The sequence below is a fragment of the Rana temporaria genome, chromosome 1 (assembly GCF_905171775.1).
Source record: "Rana temporaria chromosome 1, aRanTem1.1, whole genome shotgun sequence".
Classification (NCBI taxonomy): Eukaryota; Metazoa; Chordata; class Amphibia; order Anura; family Ranidae; genus Rana; species Rana temporaria.
In genome coordinates, this window is record NC_053489.1 from 424,526,352 (window position 1) to 424,549,965 (window position 23,614).

The window sequence follows — 23,614 nt, forward strand, 5'->3', positions numbered from 1 at the left end:
TTAATCGATGGTTGTGCCTACTAACGATCGTTTTTTTTCCCATCGGTTAGGAATCTATCGGTTACATTTAAAACAAGTTGGCTTTTTTTTAACCGATGGTTAAATAACCGATGGCGCCCACACACGATCGGTTTTGACCAATGAAAACGGTCCATCAGACCATTCTCATCGGTTTAACCGATCGTGTGTACGCGGCATTAGAACTGGCCTGATGTGTGGGTACCTGGAGGTTCCTGCTACATGGTACATGTATTATATAAGTATATATAGAAATGCATTGTGCATTGTAAAATATTAACTGCAATATCATTGCAGATGAAAAAATGTTTTCTATCAGCCGGGACTTTAGAGAACGAACGATTCATTAAAATGTATAAGTACCCTGCATAGGAAAACATAATAAAATTCAGATCCCTCCAGTGGGATAAACTTCTATAATTACAGTGGGCAATAGTGGACAGCAATATACCTTGCCATAGAAGTCTGGGTTTATGGCTGTGCTGATGAACCCCACGTTTACACAGTGAAACTGACATCAGTGTGTAGTAGCACAGATGATGATGACACCTCACCGACATGACACGTCCCCTCCTGAGTCACAGTGACAGTAAAGCCATGTACACACGATCGGTTTGTCCAATGAAAAAAGACAGATGGACTGTTTTCATCAGACAAACCGTTCGTGTGTGGGCCCCATCGGTCTTTTTTCCATCGGTGTAAAAAAATAGAACATGTTTTACATTTTTCCTATGGATAACAAACCGATAGGAATTTCCGATCGTCTGTGTGGAACTCCATCAGAGAAAATCCACGTATGCTCAGAATCAAGTCGACGCATGCTCGAAGCATCGAACTTCATTTTTTTTGGCTCGTGGTAGTGTTTTACATCACTGTGTTTTGGCATGGTCGGAATTTAGTCTGAGGCCCCGTACACACGACCAGTTTCCTCGGCAGAATTCAGCTTCCGACCGAGTTTCTGGCTGAATTCTGCCGAGGAAACTGGTCGTGTGTACACTTTCGGCCGAGGAAGCCGACGAGGAGCTCGACGAGGAAATAGAGAACATGTTCTCTATTTCCTCGTTGTTCTATGGGAGCTCTCGGCCCGCCGAGGTCCTCGGCGGCTTCAGGGCTGAACTGGCCGAGGAACTCGACGTGTTTGGCACGTCGAGTTCCTCGGCCGTGTGTACGGGGCCTGATACTGTGTATGCAAGACTGTTGAAAGTCACCTAATTGAATATCCGACGAAAAAATCCATCGGATTTGATTCCATCAGAAATCCGATCGTGTGTACAGGGCATCACTCTCCTAGCCAGATGGTCACTTCAGTCCGCTTCAGCCCCAACAGCACTGACAGTCCCGCTCCTGGCCTGCCTTGCTCCCTCAGACCCATACACAAAGCTCTGGCCACTCCTCTCGATTCCCTTGCACCATGACATCACACAATATGCTCAGGCACTGCCTCCACCAGACCAGCTCCCCCGCCGGCACTGCCTGAACACACTGCAGCAGGGACTCAGATGGTCACGGCTGGCCCTGGACTGTCTCAAGCCAAGTATCACAGCCATATTTTTTTTACTGGTAACCGTTTCCTGTCACTGGCATTTACTGGCAGGAGAAAAGTACCCATTTTTACTGGTTGCCAGTAAAAATACTGATGGCTGGTAACACTGATTCTAAAGTCTCACTTCTTGACTTTCTGCCACTGAGATAGGACATTAGTGAAAAACTTTCCAAAGGGAAACAAGCAGCAATAACAACACCCTTTGCTTAGTACAATATAAAATACTTTAATCCTTGGTTATGGTCTTATTACTGTCTTAATTTTCATCAGTTAGATATTACCTTTCTTCCTCACTAGTTATCTACCCAATAGGCACAGGAGCAGCAATTAAACATTGAAAAAGCAATTAAACCTCATACACCTTACTGTTAAATATATTAAATATATAATAATTAAATATATAACTATATCAAAATATTTTAAGCATTTAATATTAACTTTAGTATTTTAAAATGCAACTACTGTAAGTACATGCTTACGTCAATCCTATTAGTCTTTTGTATAGTATAGTAGGAGAGGGAGGGTCAGTACTCTGAGACAATAAAGCTCTGCTGCATACACTTTTACTTATATGGAACATACAAACAAAAAGATAGGAGAACCCATTCATTCTGCTGATCTTTCTTATTACTCTAGTAACAGGCTTAGGGCAGGGTGGTGACCAAGCTGTATTGTTTAAAATGTAATTGAACCTTTACCTTGCAAAACAAACCATTCAGTACAAAATAGAAATGCAAGGCAAAATGTTTGTGTATATATATATATATATATATATATATATATATATATATATATATATACATAAAAATACAAATCCCATTTTTTCATTTTTTAAGTGATCTCATAAACTCAGTTCTCAGCATACACGGCTTAGAGGGACAGCGCCTAACTAACTGTTTCAACCTGCCCAGATACAGGCGAGGGGGACAAAAGAAAAATTGCAATTAATCTAGCATTGCCATACTATCTCTTCCAACCAACTGTCCCAGTGTCACATACCTGGACGGAGTCTGAAGTGACAAGGTCAGCCTCAATTGTATCTCCGGCCCTGGTCCCGCTGAGAGTGGAGACAGGAGAAACCAAGGGACTGGAGGAACACGAGTGCCTGCAGATGTAGCCCTGGAAGCCTGAAGCAGATGATGCAACTCGTGGAAGGCAGCAAGTAGCAGCAGGTGGCAGGAACGGAGTAGCGGATACCCAGGAAGCAGAGTAGAGCCAAATAGGAGACAGGAGCGTAATCACACGGATAGCCGGGTTCGGTAACAGACGGGCAGCAAGGTACAAAGTCATCAGGCAGGAGGAAGGTCAAATAGGGAGCTGAGATTAGGAACCAATAACCAGAAGTGTAGCGAAGTCCAGCAGCAGGGTCAGGGAAAGCCAAGGTTCAGTAACAGGTGACAGGCAGGTAAACAACAGGATATGGGTACAGGAACAGCTGAGATACGTTGGCACTAGACTGGGGTCAGTGCACCCCTTAAATAGGCCGTCTGGTGCCAAAAGAAAGCATAGACGCGCTCCCGCGGATGTGCACGTGCATTGACGCGCCTGCGATCTGCTGAGTTCCTTGTGCGCATGTGCGTGTGCGAGTGTGCCTGGAGCGAGGTGACAGTTCTCTTACACCCACACTAATGCATATTTGTTAATGACTAATGTTTCTCTGGTATTAAAGATCATCCTCAAGTAGAACACAAAAAATAGACTACAGTGTTACCTGTCAGTCACCAGAATAAATAATGGTTGTAATCCACCAAGTTTGAGATTTTACTTGGATTCGTGCATTTTTAACAAGCCACAGATTTATGAACTTTTTTATATAAAAACAGTTTATTAAATATTACATTCTTTATATGGTTATAGTTTGCAAGTTTTATCACATTTGTATTCTGGTATTCTGGTATTCCTGGATCTGCACATATTGGGCCAGATTCACGTAGAGCGGCGCATCTTTGTGCCGGCGTAGCGCATCTCATATGCGCTACACCAACGTAACTGTGAGAGGCAAGAACAGTATTCACAAAGCACAAGCCCCCTATGTTGCACCAGCGTAACGTAAATTGGCCGGCGTAAGCCCGCCCAATTCAAAGTAGGGAGGTAGTGGGCGTGATCTATTAAAATGAAGCGTGACCCTATGTAAATGAAGGGCCGAACGAACGGCGCATGCGCGCGCATGCTCAGAATCACGTCGCATTTACTCCCTAAGATACGACGGCTCAATGCCTACGATGTGAACGTAACCTACGCCCAGCCCCATTCACGTACGACTTACATAAACGACGTAAAATACGACGGCTGTTCCGACGTTTCCGACGTCCATACCTTAACATGACTTACCCCTGCTTTATGAGGCTTAACGTTACGCCCGACGTACGCCTTACGTAAAAGTCGTAGATTACAGCGACGGTCGTAAGTACGTTCGTGAATCGGCGTATCTCGCCCATTTACATATTCGACGCGTAAATCAATGGAAGGGCCCCTTGCGGCCAGCTTAAATATGTGCACAAGATACGACGGCGTAGGAAACTTACGTTGCGCGTATTAACCCAAAATGTAGGCGTATCTTGTTTGCTGAATCAGGCGCATAGATACGACGGCGCATCAGTGCACTTACGTGGCAATCAGTAGATGCGTCGGCGTAAGTGCTTGCTGAATCCGGGCCTTAGCTTCTAACCGCTGGTTTTGAAATGCTTCTGAGCCCGAGCCTGCTTGTTGTGGACCAGAGGTTCCTTTACAAGATTTGAGAACAGCATGCGGTGGGACATCCTTCCGAGGACAGCATGGTGAGTATAATAGACCACCACTCTGTTGTAGCTTGAGATCTTTGGTGAAAAATCTTTTAGGGCACACTAGGGGCAGAAAAAAATGTCAGAACCCCGGCAGAAAAAATGCTCATAGTGGTTCCTATTGAGCGTTTATAGGCATTATAAGCATTTTTTTCCAAAACATTCCACTCTGCTCATTTTTCACTTGAAAATGCTGAACCTTCTTAAACACTGCATTTATGCACGTCTATGACCATTAAGCATTTTTTTTCTCAAAAATGCCATCCTGAAGGTTTTTTTTCTGCCTCATAAAATTGCCTGAAAACTCCCCAATGGGCATGGACACATGTGCTAACATAGAGCTGCTTCTATAGGCTGAAGAAAATTGAAAAACCCTTCATTATGGTAAAGTGCTTAATGTGGAAAAGACTGAGCTCTGCGGTTTTGCCCATAGGAAAGGCCGATGCTTTGGAGGCGCGGCCATCTTGGTACACCCGGCGGCGGCCTAGTAGCAGCGCGAGCAGGGAGATGTGGACATTACAGTTTGGGGCGAGATGTGGACATTACGGGGGAGATGTGGACATTGCGGTATGTGGGAAGATGTGGACATTACGGGGGAGATGTGGATATTACAGTATGGGGGGAGATGTGGATATTACAGTATGAGGGGAGATGTGGACATTACGGAGAGATGTGGATATTCTTGTATGGGGGGAGATGTGGAAATTCTTGTATGGGGGAGAGTTTAATAAAAAAAAATTGTAAAAACTGTGCGTTATAATTAATCAAAATTAGTCGATTAATCGATAAAATAAAAAAATCGATTAATCGATCGCGAAAATTTTAATCAGTAACAGCCCTAATATATATACAGTAATGAAAGGGTATAAATAGTTAACGTGAGCCTCATATGAATTCCCTGTCCCGCCTTGTCCAAGGGAGATGCTCTGATGCAGCAACACCTGAAAGAGAAACAAACAGCAATGCAAATGCATCCTATCCCTATAAGAAGTGCAATATGTACATAAGTATTTATTATTTGTCCTTAGCCAAGTACAGCATAGCATTGTAAGTACACCCTATCATACAATTACATCCTATACATAATGAAAGTGGGCCCCATTCTCAGCCGAGAATGACACCCCCCCCCCACGATCGGTTCATCCGATGAAAACGGTCTGATGGATTTTTTTATCAGATATCCGATGAAGCTGACTTTCATCAGTCTTGCTTACACACCATCAGTTAAAAAAAACGTTTGTGTCAGAACGCGGTGACGTAAAACACAACGACGTGCTGAGAAAAATTAAGTTCAAAGCTTCCGAGCATGCGTCGACTTGATTCTGAGCATGCATGGATTTTTAACCGATGGACGTGCCCACCGACGATCGTTTTTTTTCTATCGGTTTTTTAACCATCAGATAATTTTAAAACAAGTTCCTAGTTTTTTCACCGATGGATAAAAAAACGATGGGGCCCACACACGATCGGTTCGTCTGATGAAAATGGTCAGTTTCATCAGACGAACCGATCGTGTACGTGGCATAAGTGTTCTATATCGAGGTAAACAGTTTCTGATGCATGGGTTAGTCCATTATTCACACAGACAGTAAGAATTTTCCCCTTTGCCACAGCTCATCCTACCTGGTTAACTACACACCCCCCTAGTGTCTTCACATATCATAGTCCATCAAGTTTCAACTTAGGGTGAACAACATTTCCCAGCAGTTTCCCTTCTTCTTTAGAGATAACTCTGGGGGCAAGGAGGCACAGCTGCATTCAGATAACAAGCAGCAAGGCCATGGTGCAAGGGACCGCACTTTGGGACATGGGTCCCCTTGTAATAATTTCAATCTGTCCACATGACAGCCGGAGACTGAGAAGATTTCCCTCATCAATTGACAGAATAACAACCTGCTGAATGTCACAGATCGCTTTTTAGAGTGAATCACCCCAAAACTTCAAGTACTAGCCAACGTGACTCAGATGGGCACTCCCTGTATCTGCCGGCAGCGATCAGTCCAGCACAATCTCAGCAGTACAGCCCTCAGGAATGTTCTCCTCTAGCAACAACTTTTGTGCAAAGGTAAAGTGGCTTACAGCATAGCGTCCATGACTCCACAAGGTGCACACATTTGTAATCCAAAGTATAATGCAAAACACGATTTCACATTTCATCAGTAGTATCCACGATCAGGCAAGATTAAGGACTGTCCTTTAGCTTTCACCGTATTGACAAAGTGTTTAATCTCCTTATTGTCTGGCTTGCGAATAATAACACTGTCCAGATTGATTTTATGGCCGTAGCCCCAGGTGTGTAACACTGAGAGGTATCTTTCAGCCACCTTGACTGTGACAGGTTTGGAAAGTCCAACTGGAGAGAGAACTGCGCTAAGCTTCATCCACTCACTGGATCTCTTTATCCAAAATGTCTTCTTCCAGGTGAGCCAGTTTATAGGGATATAAATACCCGTATTCTTTCTTTATAACGATCCGCTGCACTTTAGACAGCTGAGGCAGGACCCATGCGTCTGGAGCACGCTGAAATGAGCACCCAGCAACAACATCTGGCTTATAATCAGGTTTTGTTACAGGCATTGGCTTGGTAGGGCGAACTTTGAGGACCTATCCAGCCCAACGATCCTCCTCAAAATATTTGGTAATATTTATCAGCAGGCTGTAATAGCAGACAGCTTAATTTTTACACTAGTGGTCGTGGCAATGAGAACTTCATCCTCCTCTACTTCAATCATCTGTTCCTCATCATTTTCGCTCCACTTCCCCGTCCAAGGTAGAGTGTCCAAGAACTGTTCAGATAATCCATCAGATGGGATGTCTGAATTGGTTATGGTGGAGCACTCTTCGGCCGGGATATAGCTGTGCTTGGCACTTGCTTTAACTGGCACAACTGTGTTATTCCCCTTAACAGCCACAGGTATCACCTCCCCTACAGGCACACTGTTTTCACCCCTTGCAGGCTTACCTGACTCTGTACTCTTTTCCCCAGTGGCTCAGACATAAAAGTGAGAACATGGGCCTTGAGCTGAGACCGGAGCTCTGGGTCCTGGGGCAGCCGCCAAGTAAGGAGAAGCAGCTTCCTACATGACTCTGGTGATGGCAAGTGGGCTTGTTATACAACTCCCTGCCGGGATAGTGCCATTCTTGTCCCAATCGGCCTGTAGTATCTGCAGAAGTTGGGCTGGTGCAACTACCTCAAGCAGATGTTCCCCGCAAAGTCTACAGACAATCCAAGGCCTCAGTGGCCAGACTGGAATACTTCTCACAGATAAGTACCAAGGCTTCATAGCCTCCAGCGATTTACAGGGCAAGATTACCCTTTGGTATGTACCGCACTCTGGTGTCAATCAGAACAGGTTTAGACTCAATCAGGCCAAAACGAACACCCGGAGCATACTTTCTCCAATTTAGAAGCAACCCTGCCTAGACATCAGAGTGCTACACTGGATAAAATTGTTAAAACATGGTGGAGTTTAAGAGTACTCACTCACCCTGGGCTTAAAAATTTACATAGAATGCATTAAGATAAAAAACATCTGACTTTACAACCCCTTTAATTCTTACACCTTCCCCTGTCTCATCAATGTTGAATGGATCTATTTTCAATTTTCCAAGTGTAGCACTACCCCCGAAGGAGCTGCTGGTTTGTTTTGGGCGGCATGTTACCTCCTGTTTCTCTGATGTCTAGGGGTGATTGGTGAAAGATGTAGTAACGGAATGTCCACGACAAGTGTCTTTTCCTGTGCTCTTTATTACCCAGCTGGGTAAAAACAATAAAACTTTGGTGAAGAGTAGAGATAGGCGAAGAAATGAAGATAGCAGATCCAGATGTCAGAAATAGGGAAAGAGTCCTGCTCCCACACGCAAGTCCTGCTCCCACACATCCAGATTTTCATTGTCCGGTTCCCCTGGTCCCCAATGGATAGTCAGCCACCTATCGGAACACCAGCCTCTCTTGGTACTCTGGTACTCCTCAGGCAGACTTCCCACTGTACGGCCTCCTCTAACTAGACAGATGACCCAGGACCTTCTTAGGTGGGACCCAGTCGATTACTGAGTCCCCAAGCGGCGGATCAATTGCTCCGGGCCAACGTGGTCCCAAAGCCAGGATTCTTGCGTTGCACGCGCAACCCCGGCCCGGAAGGCCTTTCGCCGGGGGTGTGAGGTGGCTACCCTAAAGGTAGGCGCCACACGAGGAGAGACCCAGGAAAATGGTGTCTGCCTCATAAATACTCCCTCCCAGCATGCACAGCGAGGCCAAACCCTCCTGATAGGCTGCTGGGCAAGAGCACCCAATCCTTGACTCCACTGCTGCCACCTGTTGACCTGGGGTTAAGATCAGCACCCCAGAAACAACAGAATGGACCACAGCACAGCCAAAGCTGAGAGGCCCCCAAATTTACACAAATTACACTCTTTGACCCCCTCTAAATTTAACATAACACCGGTACTGGAAAGTGACCAGGTGCTACACAAGTATTATTGACCTTTCATGTTTCACTAATCATAAAGTTTCAAGGTTTTTTTCCCAAATCTGTTTACAGTACTTAAATTGATGGGTGACACTCTTCCCATCCTGGATTTACAGGCTCTGAATGCTTTCAGACAACCTCAAAAGTGTTCAGGTTCTATTTGGTCAGTTATATAGTACAGTATTTATATATTCCCTTATTTCTGGGACCTTAGTGATTTCCTCTCCTGTTGTGGATGACAACTGCTATCAGTTGTTTGGGCCTTCCCTTTGCCCTTTTCTTAGCCGTGATATTTTTCACAAAGGTCCCTGCACTAATTGTAGGTCTCCATTCGAGTCATCAGATATATAGACAAACTACTGCTGTGGGAGACCTGCCTGGCATGTTCTCCAATATGCCAATCACAATGAAGATTGTTAGTGGATTTTGTCATTAAAAAGTCATCCTGGCTAGGGATGAGCTTCACTCGAAACATTGCCTGTTTGCCCGTTCGCCGAACAGCGCCAAATTCGAAAAGCCGCGGAACACCCTGTAAAAGTCTATGGGAGAAATGTAAAGTGCTAAATTTAAAGGCCTATATGCAAGTTATTGTCATAAATAGTGTTTGGGGACCTGGGTCCTGCCCCAGGGGACCATGTATCAATGCAAAAAAAAAAACGTTTTTTAAAATTGCCATTTTTTCGGGAGCAGTGATTTAATAATGCTTAAAGTGAAACAATAAAAGTTAAATATTCCTTTAAATCTCGTACCTGGGGGGTGTGTATACTATGCCTGTAAAGTAGCGCTTGTTTCCCGTGCTTAGAACTGTCCCTGCACAAAATGTAATTTCTGAAGGAAAAAAAGTCATTTAAAAGTACTCCGCGGTTGTAATGAATTGTCAGCTCCGCGCCGAATAAAAAAAATGGCGTTGAGTTCCCCCCAAAAATCCATACCAGACCCTTTATCTGAGCACGCAACCTGGCATTCCGCATGAAAAGAGGGGGATGGACGAGAGCGCGCCCCCTTCCTGAACTGTACCAGGCCACATGCCCTCAACATTGGGAGGGAAGCTTTGGGGGTCTGTGGACCCCTCAAAGCACCATGTCCCCATGTTGATGGGGACAAGGGCCACATCCCCACAACCCTTGCCCGGTGGTTGTGGGGGTGTGCGGGCGGGGACTTATCGTAATCTGGAAGTCCCCTTTAACAAAGGGGACCACCAGATCCCGGCCCCCCCCCCTATGTGAATTGGTAAGGGGTTTTTAAAAAAAGACACAGACACAGTTGGAATAAATCCTTTATTAAAAATAAAAAAAATATAAAAAAAAAGATTCCAGTGGTGGTAATCCACTCTCGATATCCACTCCAGCACTGTTGGTATCCTGCGATGGATGATCTCCTCTCCAGGCTCCAGCGATGATGTCCAGCGCAGCGAAGAACAGCATCCTGTCTCCACCGGAGACACCCCGGGAATGACGTTGGCGGCAGCCTGACAGGTCTTATGTAGCTGAGGACCGGGGCCACCCAACACGTGGACCCCATCTCCCTCAGACGCAAGAGGAAACCCAGGCTTTCCCAGTGACGTGATGGGTGACCTCCAGATCCCGCACCCCCATGTGAATTGGTAACGGGTACATTGTACCCCTACCATTTCACCCAAAAAAAGTGAGAAAAAAAAGGAAAAAAACACATACACAAGTTGGGACAAGTCCTTAAAAAAAAAAGAGTCAAAGTCAAGCTCACTCTGCCTACCAGTCTGTCACAGACACTGAGGTTTTATTTACTTAAAGCGGGCTACAGTATGCCTTTTAAAGCATAAAATTAGGCATAGTAGCGCGAGCTACAGTATGCCTGTCTTAATTTTTTTATCCCCGTTACTCACTGTGTAATCGTACATAGAAGATTCCGACTGCCCACGGGGAATGGGCGTTCCAATCCAGACGGAAGGTGATTGACGGCCGGCTCTGGCGCGTCACACTTCTCCGGAAATTGCCGAAATAGGCTTGGCTCTTCACGGCGCCTGCGCATAGTCTGTGCGCAGGCGCTGTGAAGAGCCGAGACCTACTCCGGCTGTCTTTGGGGAGCGTGACGTGCCAGAGCCGGCCGTCAATCACCCTCCCTCTTGAAAGGAACGCCCATTCCCGCGGGCAGTCGGAATCTTCTATGTACGATTACACAGTGAGTATGGGGATAAAAAAATTAAGACAGGCATACTGTAGCTCGCGCTACTATGCCTAATTTTATGCTAAAAAGTTGTTCTGCAGGGTGAACCACCGCTTTAATGCAAATGGACTGTGCACTGTGCAAGTGCATTTGCACTTTAATTTCTCCAGAGGTTAGTGAATTTGGTAAGGCTCTCCTCATTGCCATCATCCAATCATGCACAAGCCAAAATTGTTATTTTTTTTATTTTTCTTGCACCTGATTGGATAGCTTTACAAAATGAAGCTTTAACACATTTACATTTACTAAGGAAAATTAGTGCACAGCCCTTTAGTAAATCCACACCACTGAATGTGCAGTTGGTTTCAGATTGTGCTTTAACAGCTTTAACTTAATAAACAAACAATCCCTTCTTCACAAAGAGACTTTAACAATATGATGGCTTAAAGGAGAAGTCCAGCCTGAGATTTTTAGGCTGGGCTTCTCCTCTGGGTCACAGGAGTGCAATTTGTTTTCAGCAGAGAGCGGGCTGAATTCCGAGACAGCTTGTCATCCTGACTTCCAAGTATGGACCCACCAGGCTGCCTTGATTGATGGCAGTCTCAGCTAGCCGTTGAGACGGCCTCTCACCACCCCTCCACAGCTCAGTGCTCCAATGAGCGTGGAGAAGTAAAGCAGAAGTGATGTTGACTGACAGTCAGCATCGCTCTGCTCGGTGAGGAGTGAGAACCGAGCCATCAGCGGTGTTCGTGGCTCGGTACTCAGTGCAGAGAAGCCGGGGGGACAGATGCAGCATCGGTCTGATGCTGCATCCACCAAGGTAAGTATGACTAGAAAAAAAAAACATACTTCTATTTTAAGTTCATTTTTCAATAGAACAAATATATTTTAGAGTTGTTAGTACACTGATGTTGTCCATCCCTAGAAGGCTCTGTACTCACTGCCACTGTCATCACATGATTCAGTCACCCTACCAATGTGCACTTTTGTCATCTCTGCCACTAACAGTGACGTGCCTATGTGTATTCAGCCCCAATTAACACTTTTGCTATTACTGTATATTGTATATGAAATTATAAATTGTATTTTTACAAATACTTTAACATAAATGGACTTTCTGCAGAAAGAATCTAGCTTTGAGGCCCCACGTCTATTGAGGTAGCTGTAAGTATTTTGAATAGCTGCAGCTCTTGTTCTGATCTACAATGTTTTTTCCTTGCTGGTTGGTCTTATGACGCACTGGTTACTGGAAAAAGTCTGTTGTTGGTAACTGTTTACTATCTCTTTTAACTAACAGTTACTATCAACAGAATCCATTTTCCAAATCACAAGGCAGAGTGCTGAGAAAGTAGAGGAGACTTTGAATTTTCCTTGTATTGTAAAGGAAATGGGGACATGTACTTACTGAAAGTAGAGATGAGCTGAACATCCCCCAGTTCGGTTCACACCAAAACATGCGAACAGGCAAAAAATTTGTTTGAACACGCGAACACTGTTAAAGTCTATGGGACACGAACATGAAAATCTAAAGTATTTTAAAGGTTAATATGCAAGTTATTGTCCTAAAAGTGTTTGGGACCTGGGTCCTGCCCCAGGGGACATGTATCAATGCAAAAAAAGTTTTAAAAACTACAGTTTCTTCGGGAGTAGTGATTTTAATATGCTTTAAAGTGAAACAATAAAAGTGAAATATTCCTTTAAATTTCGTACCTGGGGGGGGGGGGGGGGTGTCTAAAATATGCATGTAAAGTAGCGCATGTTTCCGTGTTTAGAATTGTTTCTGCACAAAGTGTCATTTCTGAAGGAAAAAAAGTAATTTAAAACTACTAGCGGCTATTCATGAATTGTCGGTCCTGGCAATACAGAGAAAAGTAATTGAAAAAAAATGACAGCCCCCCCCAGTCCATTACCAGGCCCTTTGAGTCTTGTATGAATATTAAGGACAACCCCTGCCATTTTTTTTCAATGACTTTTATCTGTATTGCTGGGACCCGACAATTCATTAATAGCGCGAGTAGTTTTAAATGACTTTTTTTCCTTCAAAAATTACATTTTGTGCAGGACAATTCTAAGCACGGGAAACATGCGCTACTTTACAGGAATACTATAGACAACCCCCCCAGGTACGAAATTTAAAGGAATATTTCACTTTTTTTGTTTCACTTTAAGCATTATTAAATTCACTGCTCCCGAAAAAATTGTAGTTTTTAAAACTTTTTTTTTGCATTGATCCATGTCCCCTGGGGCAGGACCCAGGTCCCCAAACATTTTTTAGGACAATAACTTGAAAATTAACCTTTAAAATTAGCACTTTAGAATTCCCCCATAGACTTTTTACAGGGTGTTCCGCGATATTTTGAATTTGCCGCGAACACCCCAAATTGTTCGCCGAACTGGCGAACAGCCAATGTGCGACGTCGAACTCATGTTTGTCTCGAACTTGAAAGCTCATCCTAACTGAAAGGGAGGCTTTCGTATAAATCCTTCATTTAAAGAGCTCCTTACTATTTGCGATAAATAAATAAAAAACTGTACAACACGTAGGTCTCTTTCAGTGCCACTTCCACCTGTCCTGTGTTGGTCCCTATTGAAAATCCTTTCAACCCCATTTTCAAGGCAATATAGGCAAGGGAGGGGTAGCTGGGCAGTGCCCTGGAAGACATGTATGTACCATGCAAAAAAAAAAAATGTTTAGTGAAATCATTTTTAATAAGGTTTTATAATTAGTATTATTTTTTATAAGTGCTGAAATGAAAAGATACAATTTCATTTTAACATACAAGGGGGGTTGCCTTAAACCTGTATGGTATAAAAATGCAAAAGTGCCATTTGCAATAAAAAAAATACCATTCAAATTGCCCTTACATGACACTTCATTGGATTCTCTTCCAAATCCTTTATCTCATGACAGAGCGAGAGAATGAAACCAGCACACATGGATCTCCAGAATGGGTCCTTTTTATCTCATGTAGTGTACAGCTTCCCCTCCTGAACTATACCAAGCCACATACTTTTTAACATGAGAAGGGTACTTTGCTAAATGGACCTTGTCCCCCGTGTACATCTTAATGTGCTTTCCCACCACTCCATTTACCTACATCTTACTGTTCACTATGGATTGTTCAGTTTATTTAATTTCCCTTGCCCTGCACATGACTGGGCATTCAAACTGAGCTAAGCTTAGCCTTATTCTCTAACATTTACTTGCAAAGTGGACATTCACTTGATAGGTTACCACCCCCAATGTCTGCTGCATTTGCTTTCTCAAAAATCAGTGTGGCTTCCAAAGGGCTATCATTACAGTACAGAGCACAGCAATTTTTATATTATATTTATACATGAACTAAATATTGCTATGCATATCTACAAATCTTTCATAAGCACTGGTCTATGAAAAACATATATTCAATGATGCATTGGCACCACTGAACATGTGGTGTGCAATTATCTGCAAGAGCCTGGTCCTGTACCTTCACCCCTGCTTCTTCCAATTGTCCAATGGACACATTTTCTTCCAGTATAAAATGCAGTTTAGAAATCTTCCCAAAATAGTAATTTTCAAAGAAATATCTTGTCTCCCCAGATAGACAGCATACTTACAGGTTATTCTAGCGGGACAATGTTTGCCTGTCTACATTCTGTTTTAGCAATATCCGTTACTAAAGGTCATTGTGTGACAACACTGTTTAAATAGCTAGTATATTTTACTCTTACCACACATGACCCTTTACTACCCTTTACTACACCTGTCTACGTACTATGTCCTAGTGTAGTAACATTTACCTTTTACACAAATCTTTCATTAACAATACCTTTTTCTTCAAACCATTAGTGAAATAGCTAAATTATATTTTAATTTCATTTTTTCCTTGCTTAACACTTCAATTTTGTGTTGGCTGCTAACGTGGCCTTCATACAATGTTTGGTTGAGCCTCATTTGTAATACTTGTCCTGCAGAAATATATATTATTGCTGAACCTAACAAATTGCATTGTATGAGGTTTGACAGCCCTATACAGCCAAGTAACCAGCAATGAGCACTATCAATCGATCAGTGTTATAAATACATTTTTAATAATTTTTTTCTTTACATTTGTTTAGCAAATGTTAATAACGTTTTAGTTTTATTCAAGTTTTTATTGCAGTCCCAACACTACAATTGTACTTTTAGATGTAGTATAAAAAGTTAACTAATCCAGTTTTTTTAATCACCTTCCCTTTTTGCCAAGACCTGAAACATGAACCTTCATCCGGTTTGTAAAGCACTGAAGCAAATTATAGGGCCTATTGTTGATAATGGCAGCACATAAAAACATTTTTGCTGATAACACTCGTATAAAGGAATAAAAACATGAAGAGGAAGGCATTAATCAAGCCAAAATGAAAATGTACCATGAAATAAACTTTGAGGCTGCCATAACAATCCACACTTGTCTCGTCTTCAGGATTTCTTCCTGTCTTTAAATACTTTGCGTTAACAACCTCTAACAATTACGCAGATTAGGTCTTTTGACTTTCTGTGACTTTCTTTCCGTATACTTGTTCCAGGTCATTGACTTAAGCCCTTTTCAGTTTGTCCGATGAAAGCATCGGTGAAAAAAATAGAACATGTTTCAAATTTCTCCTATGGATAAAAAACGATCAAAAAAAACGATCGTCTGTGTGGAAGTCCATCGGTCAAAAATCCACGCATGCTCAGAATCAAGTCGACGCATGCTCGGAAGCATTGAACTTCATTTTTTTCAGCACGTTGTAATGTTTTACGTCACCGCGTTTTGACACGGTCCGATTTTTGACTGATGGTGTTTAGGCAAGACTGATGAAAGTCAGCTTCATCAGATATCCGTCGAAAAAAATCCATCGAATTAGATTCCATCAGTTATCCGATCGTATAAAGTAAGTGAAAAAGACTATTGCGCTACTGCGAGTGTTGGAACGTGAACAGGACTAGTGTAATAAACTATATATGCAGCTGCTGGATCTATGGGTGCACCAATCCGTGAAGTAAAGTGAATACAAAATGTGTGATCAGCGCTTACATAAACCAAAATAAAACCAAATTATATATAATAATCACATATAACAGTGCAAACCTGTCATGGGATGAATACTGTGCTAAAATATTTGGCTGCAGCAGCTGGTCACCCTAGGGTGATAGACCAATTAGCTGTCAGATCAAATACATAAGGTGGTAATCTCTAATCAAAAGAAAACACAGTGAATAAATAAAAGGAAAAGAAAGGTAATATAAATAGGTGGCTACAAAGTCACTGAGCTAGTGTGGTGACACTCATGAGTGAAGATGGGAGATGAGTCTTCTACATCTGGTGTGTGCATCCAACAGCAATCTCACAATGCCCTTACCTTCAATAAGTAGTAAAATAGCATGAAGGGCAGATGCTGTCTTCTCCTATGGATTAGCTGTCACCAGTCCCCTGTTCATCCAGAGCTCCACTGTATCCTAAACTGACGGAAGGTCCTCGAATGCGGTGTCCTCCGGTCCGTCCGTGTATGTGACAGGGGTAGAGCCCGGTGTGGAGGGAGATGTATAAAAGATGGTGAAGCACGTCCAGGTGAAGGGTAAAACTATTTATTCTCAATGGTACCGCTACAGTGCAGTTTTAAATACGCCGCCCAGCACAGAGCTCGGCTTCAGATTAGCCTGCTACGGTCTGCTGGCCTCCGGTTGGTTGCCTGTGTCACGTGGTTCCTTATCCTTCGTCGTTGCGTCACCGTCTCGTGACTTCATCAGGGATCGTGTGTATGAGGCATTAGTCTTAGACAGTGGATCAACATACCAGCTAGGCAACTGACATTTTCAAGAGAAGGTCAGCAATGGAATACCTCTATTTTATTCATGAAAGGTTAACATTTAATTGAAATAAACCCTTACATAAGCCTACGGATGTGACTTTAATCAGGTGATACACAGTGATAAATTAAAGTATGTGCCTGTATAGCTGCAGCTTCCTCTCCTATACAGCCTTCTAAAGTACACTGATCAGATGGTATTTCTCAGATTCCAGGAGGAAGGGGACAGGGGTCTGATGTCACACACTTCACAGCAAAGAGCTGAGTGTAATCTGAGACCTAGGTGAAGGGAAAGGACACAACACCTCTACACAGTCTCATAGAGATACATGCACAGCTGAGGTTGTCAGTCACCTGCCTGTAGGCAGGTTGTCTATTAGTACACTAGCTAGTTAGTGGCTGACCCAGGCTAATGGGGAAAAGAGTTAAAGCAAAATTAAAGTCTTGACTTTTTCTAAAATAACAAACATGTTATACTTAACTGATCTGTGTAGTGATTTTGCACAGAGCAGCCGGGAGCCCTCTCTTTTTGGGTCCCCCACCGGCGCATCTGGCCCCTCCCTCCTGCTGGGTGCACTCCGGAGCCGCAGCTCTTTGTGTCTATTCACACACGGAGCTGTGGTTCAGCCCTTCCCCCTCCATCTCCTGATTGGCTCACCGACTGTGATTGACAACCAGTGACTCCCACTGCTGTCAAAAGCCAATCAGGAGTGTGAATCCCTGGAGAGCAAAGGCTCTCGTGAACATCACTGGATCGAGAGGGGGCTCAGGCAAGTATTGGGGGGGGGGGGGGGCTTCTGCACACAGAAGGTTGTTTACCTTCATGCATAGAATGACATAAAGGTAAAAAATCTTGAGCATGTACAACCACTTTAAGTATGTGTGCACAGTTCCTGGGCTTTTTGGCCCCAAACCTGCCCACCTCCTATATAACAAGGGGGAAGGCTGAGGTCCAGGGTCTATGAAGTTAAAGACACAAAGCAACGGTTAGGTGTGGTATCTGGTATAGGTGGCAGGTCGTATGGTAGCGAGGCACTGAACCTTCATTACGGAGATCCATGGCCTTGTCACAGGGTACAGAAGTAAATGAGTTAATGAATGCATGCATAGGGTCCATGCTATGTTTATGGTGGGACTCCATTCTGTTACTTGGAGTGAGGTAACAGAGGTAGACTATACTGGTGAAGTAGGCGCAGGTCCTCCTAATGCAACTTGCAACTAGTTACAGTGTGTAGTCACATGGGACAGCACCTAAGAGGAACTTTGTATGTTTTACTACTGCAGCTGGCAATAACTGCATAAAAAATCAGATAAATCATTTGGGTTCGATCAGCCTGCAGTGCCCATACATGTTTTGAATCTATGCTGGTCACTGCCATGCATTGATAAAGGTTGAACCGTTCAGCAGGCTTTTTTACTGCATGACACTGCCAATAATGAACACTTCTGGACTTTGCAGGCCTTGTAATGCAACTTCCTCCCTGCACACAGGTTTTTATTGCTGACTGTGTCCCAGAGATTAAAGTGTTACTAAACCCAGGACCCTGCATTCACTATATCTGGTCTCCCAAAGTACACAGAACATGGAAATGCAATAGCTTTAGTAAATATAAGCTGCTAAATACCCTTTCTCATAAGCAGTTAGAACGGTCTTGTGACTTCTATCAGTGTTTGGTTAAAGCTTGTAGGAGGAGTTTTCATTCTATGAGGCTGGACAACCCATGACCCTCTGTCTGGACAGTGTTGATTGGCCCTGTGCTGATCACATGCACTCTCCCAAGAAAAAAAAAACTCTCTAGTAATACACACCAAACTGAGCATGTGCAGCGTGCCCCCAAGGCTCTGTATTATCAGGAGATGGTCCGGGGACTGTGGAAAAAGGGAAGGAACAGAGAAGACAGGCTCAAACAGCCTTTTTACAAAATGCAGAGGGTTAATCCCTTATGGTTCCACAGTGAGAATAACAAGCATGCTCTACTGCATATACAGACTGATTTTACTGTTGTGGGTTTAGTAACACTTTAACCCTCCTAATTTGGTGACTTGTTGTTACTGGGACAGAACGATGGAAAATCAAAAATTTTACATTTGTCACTGGAATGGAAATAGAGGAAAATCTTCCAATTGAGATACCAGTACAAATTACAAATTTCCAAGAGAAGATTTCCCCTTCCTTCAAAACTTTTTTGCTAGCTTCCTATTGTGTCTCTGAGGTAGGAAGTGAAGAGAATTACACCACGATGGGACACTAAAAACTCTACAGGGTATGATGAAATAGGAGTGCAAAGATAGATCACACAGAGATTATCACATAGGCATAGCTTCCTTAAAACATCATAGCACCCAGCCTCAGTATTCCTCTCAAGAGCCCTCACCCCTGATACAAGCAGTCAGATGGCTGACTTTTGGGAGGAGTTATGTACATAATAAAATACTTTGATTGGTTGGTGTCAGTCAGAAGGAGTGGACATTCCTAGGCAGGCTGCATTTTCATATAGAATGTCAGAGATAACAGCCACATTTGATTTGGAGCCTCTATGATTGAAGGGACTAAAATCGAATGAATGAAAGAGGCAGGCCAGGCACAGTAAATCGGGGTAGACACTACAGTTTTTTTTTACATGCAACCCATCAACTACGGTTGGGAGCCGATGTACTAACCATGAAAGGTTAGTTCAGCAGTCTCCCCCACTGAGCTGTTGTGTTCTGACAGGGGCATCCCCCCCCCCCCCCCGCTAGAACACTCTGATCAGCACGTCCGACATATACATGGGCAGAATGTCAGCTGGTATTTTTTGTACCGACAAATGTCTCCTGACATTCTGCCCGTGTGTACGGGGCTTAAAGGGGTTGTAAAGGTACAATTTTTTTTCCTAAATAGCTTGCTTTACCGTAGTGCAGTCCTCCTTTACTTACCTTATCATTCGATTTTGCTCTTAAATGTCTTTATTTCTTCTGAGAAACCCTCACTTCCTGTCCGTAACGCCACACAGTAATGCAAGGCTTTCTCCCTGGTGTGGAGTGTCGTGCTCGCCCCCTCCCTTGGACTACAGGAGAGTCAGGACGCCCACTAACACACAGCTCCTTTCTATATCTGCAACGTAGAGAGCATCCTGACTCTCCCGTAGTCCAAGGGAGGGGGCGAGCACGACACTCCACACCAGGAAGAAAGCCTCACATTACTGTGTGTAGTTACAGACAGAAGAACAGGAAGTGAGGATTTCTCAGAAGAAATAAGGACATTTAAAAGCAAAATCGAAGGATGAGGTAAGTGAAGGAGGACTGCACTAAGGTAAAGGAAGCTATTTAGGGAAACAAATTGTACCCTTACAACCCCTGTAAGGCTGGTTAGAAAGCTAGATGATCCTTGACATCTTCTGGCCAGAAAATGAGGCAGGCTTCTTTGCTGCAGGGTGCAAGAGTGAAGGTAAGACTTGAGTACAACTTTAAGGCAAGGTTCACACTAGCACATGCTCTAAAAAGCAATCTGCAATGGATAGCTTTCGCTTTAAGAGTGTGGCTAAGTCAGGCTGCTATCATCCCCACTTAAAATGATCGTGTGTGGGCTTCACATCGTTTTTCGGCTTCTGAAAAACGACAAAAAATTCAAACATGCTGCATTTTTTAATGTCGTTTTTCAAAATGTCGTTTTTCGTGATGTAAAAAATGATCGTGTGTGGGCAAAAACAACGTTTTAAACCCGTGCATGCCCAGAAGCAAGTTATGAGACGGGAGCGCTCATTCTGGTAAAACTACCATTCATAATGGAGTAAGCACATTCATCACGCTGTAACAGACAAAAAAGCGCAAATCGTCTTTTACTAACAAGGAATCAGCTAAAAGCAGCCCCAAGGCGAATAGAACTTCCCCTTCAGAGTGCCGTTGTACATGTTGTACGTCACCGCGCTTTGTTCATCATTTTTCCAAAACGATGGTGTGTGGACAACGTCATTTTTAATGATGAAGTTGGAAAAACTTCGTTTTTTTCATGATGAAAAAATTTCATTTTTTTTCATGCTGAAAAACGACCGTGTGTACGCGGCATAACTCTATTTGTGCTTACACATGATTGAATGATGGATGTCAGCAGAGCTTCTGTTCCTTTATCAAGCTGTGGAACAACTACTCTTGCAGAGTGAAACTGCACTTTGCAAAGTGCACAGTGTATTTGCCTTTAGTAAATCAACCCCAAAGTGTCTCAGCAGTAAATATAGGCAGAGGTTCACCAATCTGTATAAAAACAGCTGTGTCCTAAAATGTTTCTCAATGTAAAATTGCATAGACTCTAAATATATCATCATCTACAGGACATAATATCATCAAAAGGTTCAGAGCTTCTGGAGAAATCTCTGTGTGCAAGGGACAAGGCCAAAACGCAATACTGAATGCCTCGCCTTGGACGGCACTGCATCAAAAACAGGCACGATTCTGTGATGGACATCACTGCATGGGCTAGGAATACTTCCAAAAAAGAATATGATCCAGCAACGTCTCTGTCTTCTCTGGCCCAAATGTAATTTAAAATGGTCTGTTGCAAAGTGGAAAACTGTTCTGTGGTCAAACAAATTGACATTCTTTTTGGCAACCATGGGTACCGCAACCTCCGGACTATGGAGGGGAAGGACCTTCCAATTTGTTATCAGCGCTCAGTTCAAACGCCTGCATCTCTGATGTTATAGGAGTGCATTAGCGCAAATGGATTGGGCATATTGTGCATCTGAAAAGGCACCATCAACGTGGAACAATATATCCGAATATGCTGCTGTCAAGGGAATGATTTACTAAAGGCAAATAGACTGTGCACTTTGCAAGTGCAGTTGCTCCAGAGCTTAGCAAATGAGGTAAAGTTTAACTTTACAAAAAATACCTAATCACATGCAAGGAAAAAAATAAATGCATTCTAGCTCGCATATGATTGGATGATGGTAGTGTTCGGGGGCAAATGGAATATCCATTTTATTTATCAAACATTTATTCATGATTATCAAAACATGTATTTCTGATTATATAGATATATATCAAGGGAGGGGGAGGGGGCGACCACGACACTCCACACCAGGGGGAAAGCCTCACATTACTGTGTGGAGTTACAGACAGAAGAACAGGTGAGTGAGGATTTCTCAGAAGAAATAAGGACATTTAAAAGCAAAATGGAAGGATGAGGTAAGTGAAGGAGGACTGCACTACGGTAAAGGAAGCTATTTAGGATTTTTTTTTTTTTTTTACCTTTACAACTCCTTTAAGTAAACCAACCCCAATGCCTTTTTCAGGGAAGGCCTTGCATATTTCAGCAGGACAATACCAAAATGCATACTGCATCTATGACAACAGCATGGCTGCATAGTAGAACAGTCTGGGTGCTTAACTGGTCTGCAAGCAGTCCAGACCTTTCACCAATTGAAAATATTTGGCACATCTTGAAATGAAAAATAAGACAAAGAAGACCAGTTCTGTAGAGCAGATATAATCCTATATTAGGCGTGAATAGGACAACATCCTCTTTTAGCACTCCAGGAATTGGTCTCCCCAAGATATTTACAGAGTGTTGTTAAAAGAAGAGGGGATGCTCCACCATGGTAAACATGACCCTTCCCCAACGTTTTTGAAACGTTTTGCTGCCATCAATTATAAAAATGACCTTATTGTTTTCTCAAATGGCACATTTTCTCATGTTTAAACATTTGATATGTTTTCTTTTTTCTATTGTGAATAAAATATGGGTTTATGAGTTTTGCAAATTTCATTCTGTTTTGATGTAGATATTACACAGCATCCCATTTTTTTTTTCATTGAGGTTGTTGCTATCAATGAGAATAAACACTTATGTGACTAAAAACGTTATTAAGTGCAAATTCAATCCTAAGCTCAGCCACACATACAGGGCCAGATTCACGTAACGCAGCGGATCTATAGATCCGCTCGATCTACGTGAATTAAGATCCGCTCCCGCAAGTTTAGGAGGCAAGTGGCTAATTCACAAACCACTTACCTTCAAACTTGCGACGGCAGATCCTAAATCCCCCAGCGGAATTCAAATTCCGCGGCTAGGGGAGTGTCATATTTAAATTAGGCGCGTTCCCGCGCCGATTTAAATGCGCATGCGTCGTCCGGGGAATTTCCCGGCGTGCATTGCTCCCACTGACGTCACTAGGACGTCAGTGGTTGCGACGTGAGCGGGACTTGCGACGCGCGTGATCGTGAATCGGCGTACGCAAACGACGTAGGAAAATTCAAATTCGACGCGGGAACGCCGGCTATACTTAACATTGGCTGCGCCTGATAAAAGAAGGGGTAAGTATACGACGGAAAACCGCTACGGAAACGACGTAAGAACACTGCGACGGGTCCGCGTACGTTCGTGAATTTGCGTATCTCGCTGATTTACATATTATTTATCGTAAATCAGCAGGAACGCCCCCGGCGCCATTTTTAAATTGAAAAAAAGATCTGACAGTGTAACACAGTGTAACACTGTCGGATCTAGCCCTATCTATGCGTAACTGATTCTATGAATCAGGCGCATACAGTAGATCAGTTTACCAGTTTACGTCAGAGATACGATGGTGTATCTGTAGATACACCGTCGTATCTCTTTGTGAATCTGGCCCATAGAATGATATAAATCTAATAGATGTGAATGGAGGACTCCCCTTTGCTGTCTACTGTATTCTGACAGCCAGCAGCTGTGGTTGTCAGAAAACCTGACCAGAGCTAGCATCTGATTGGATAGAGTAACTTTTCAGTCGACAAGTTTTTCAATCCATTTTCGTTGAATAAGCAGGGTGGGAACAGAACCACCCGCTTCTTGAATTTTAGCTGATTCAGCAGGAATTGGCCAATGGCCAGAATTC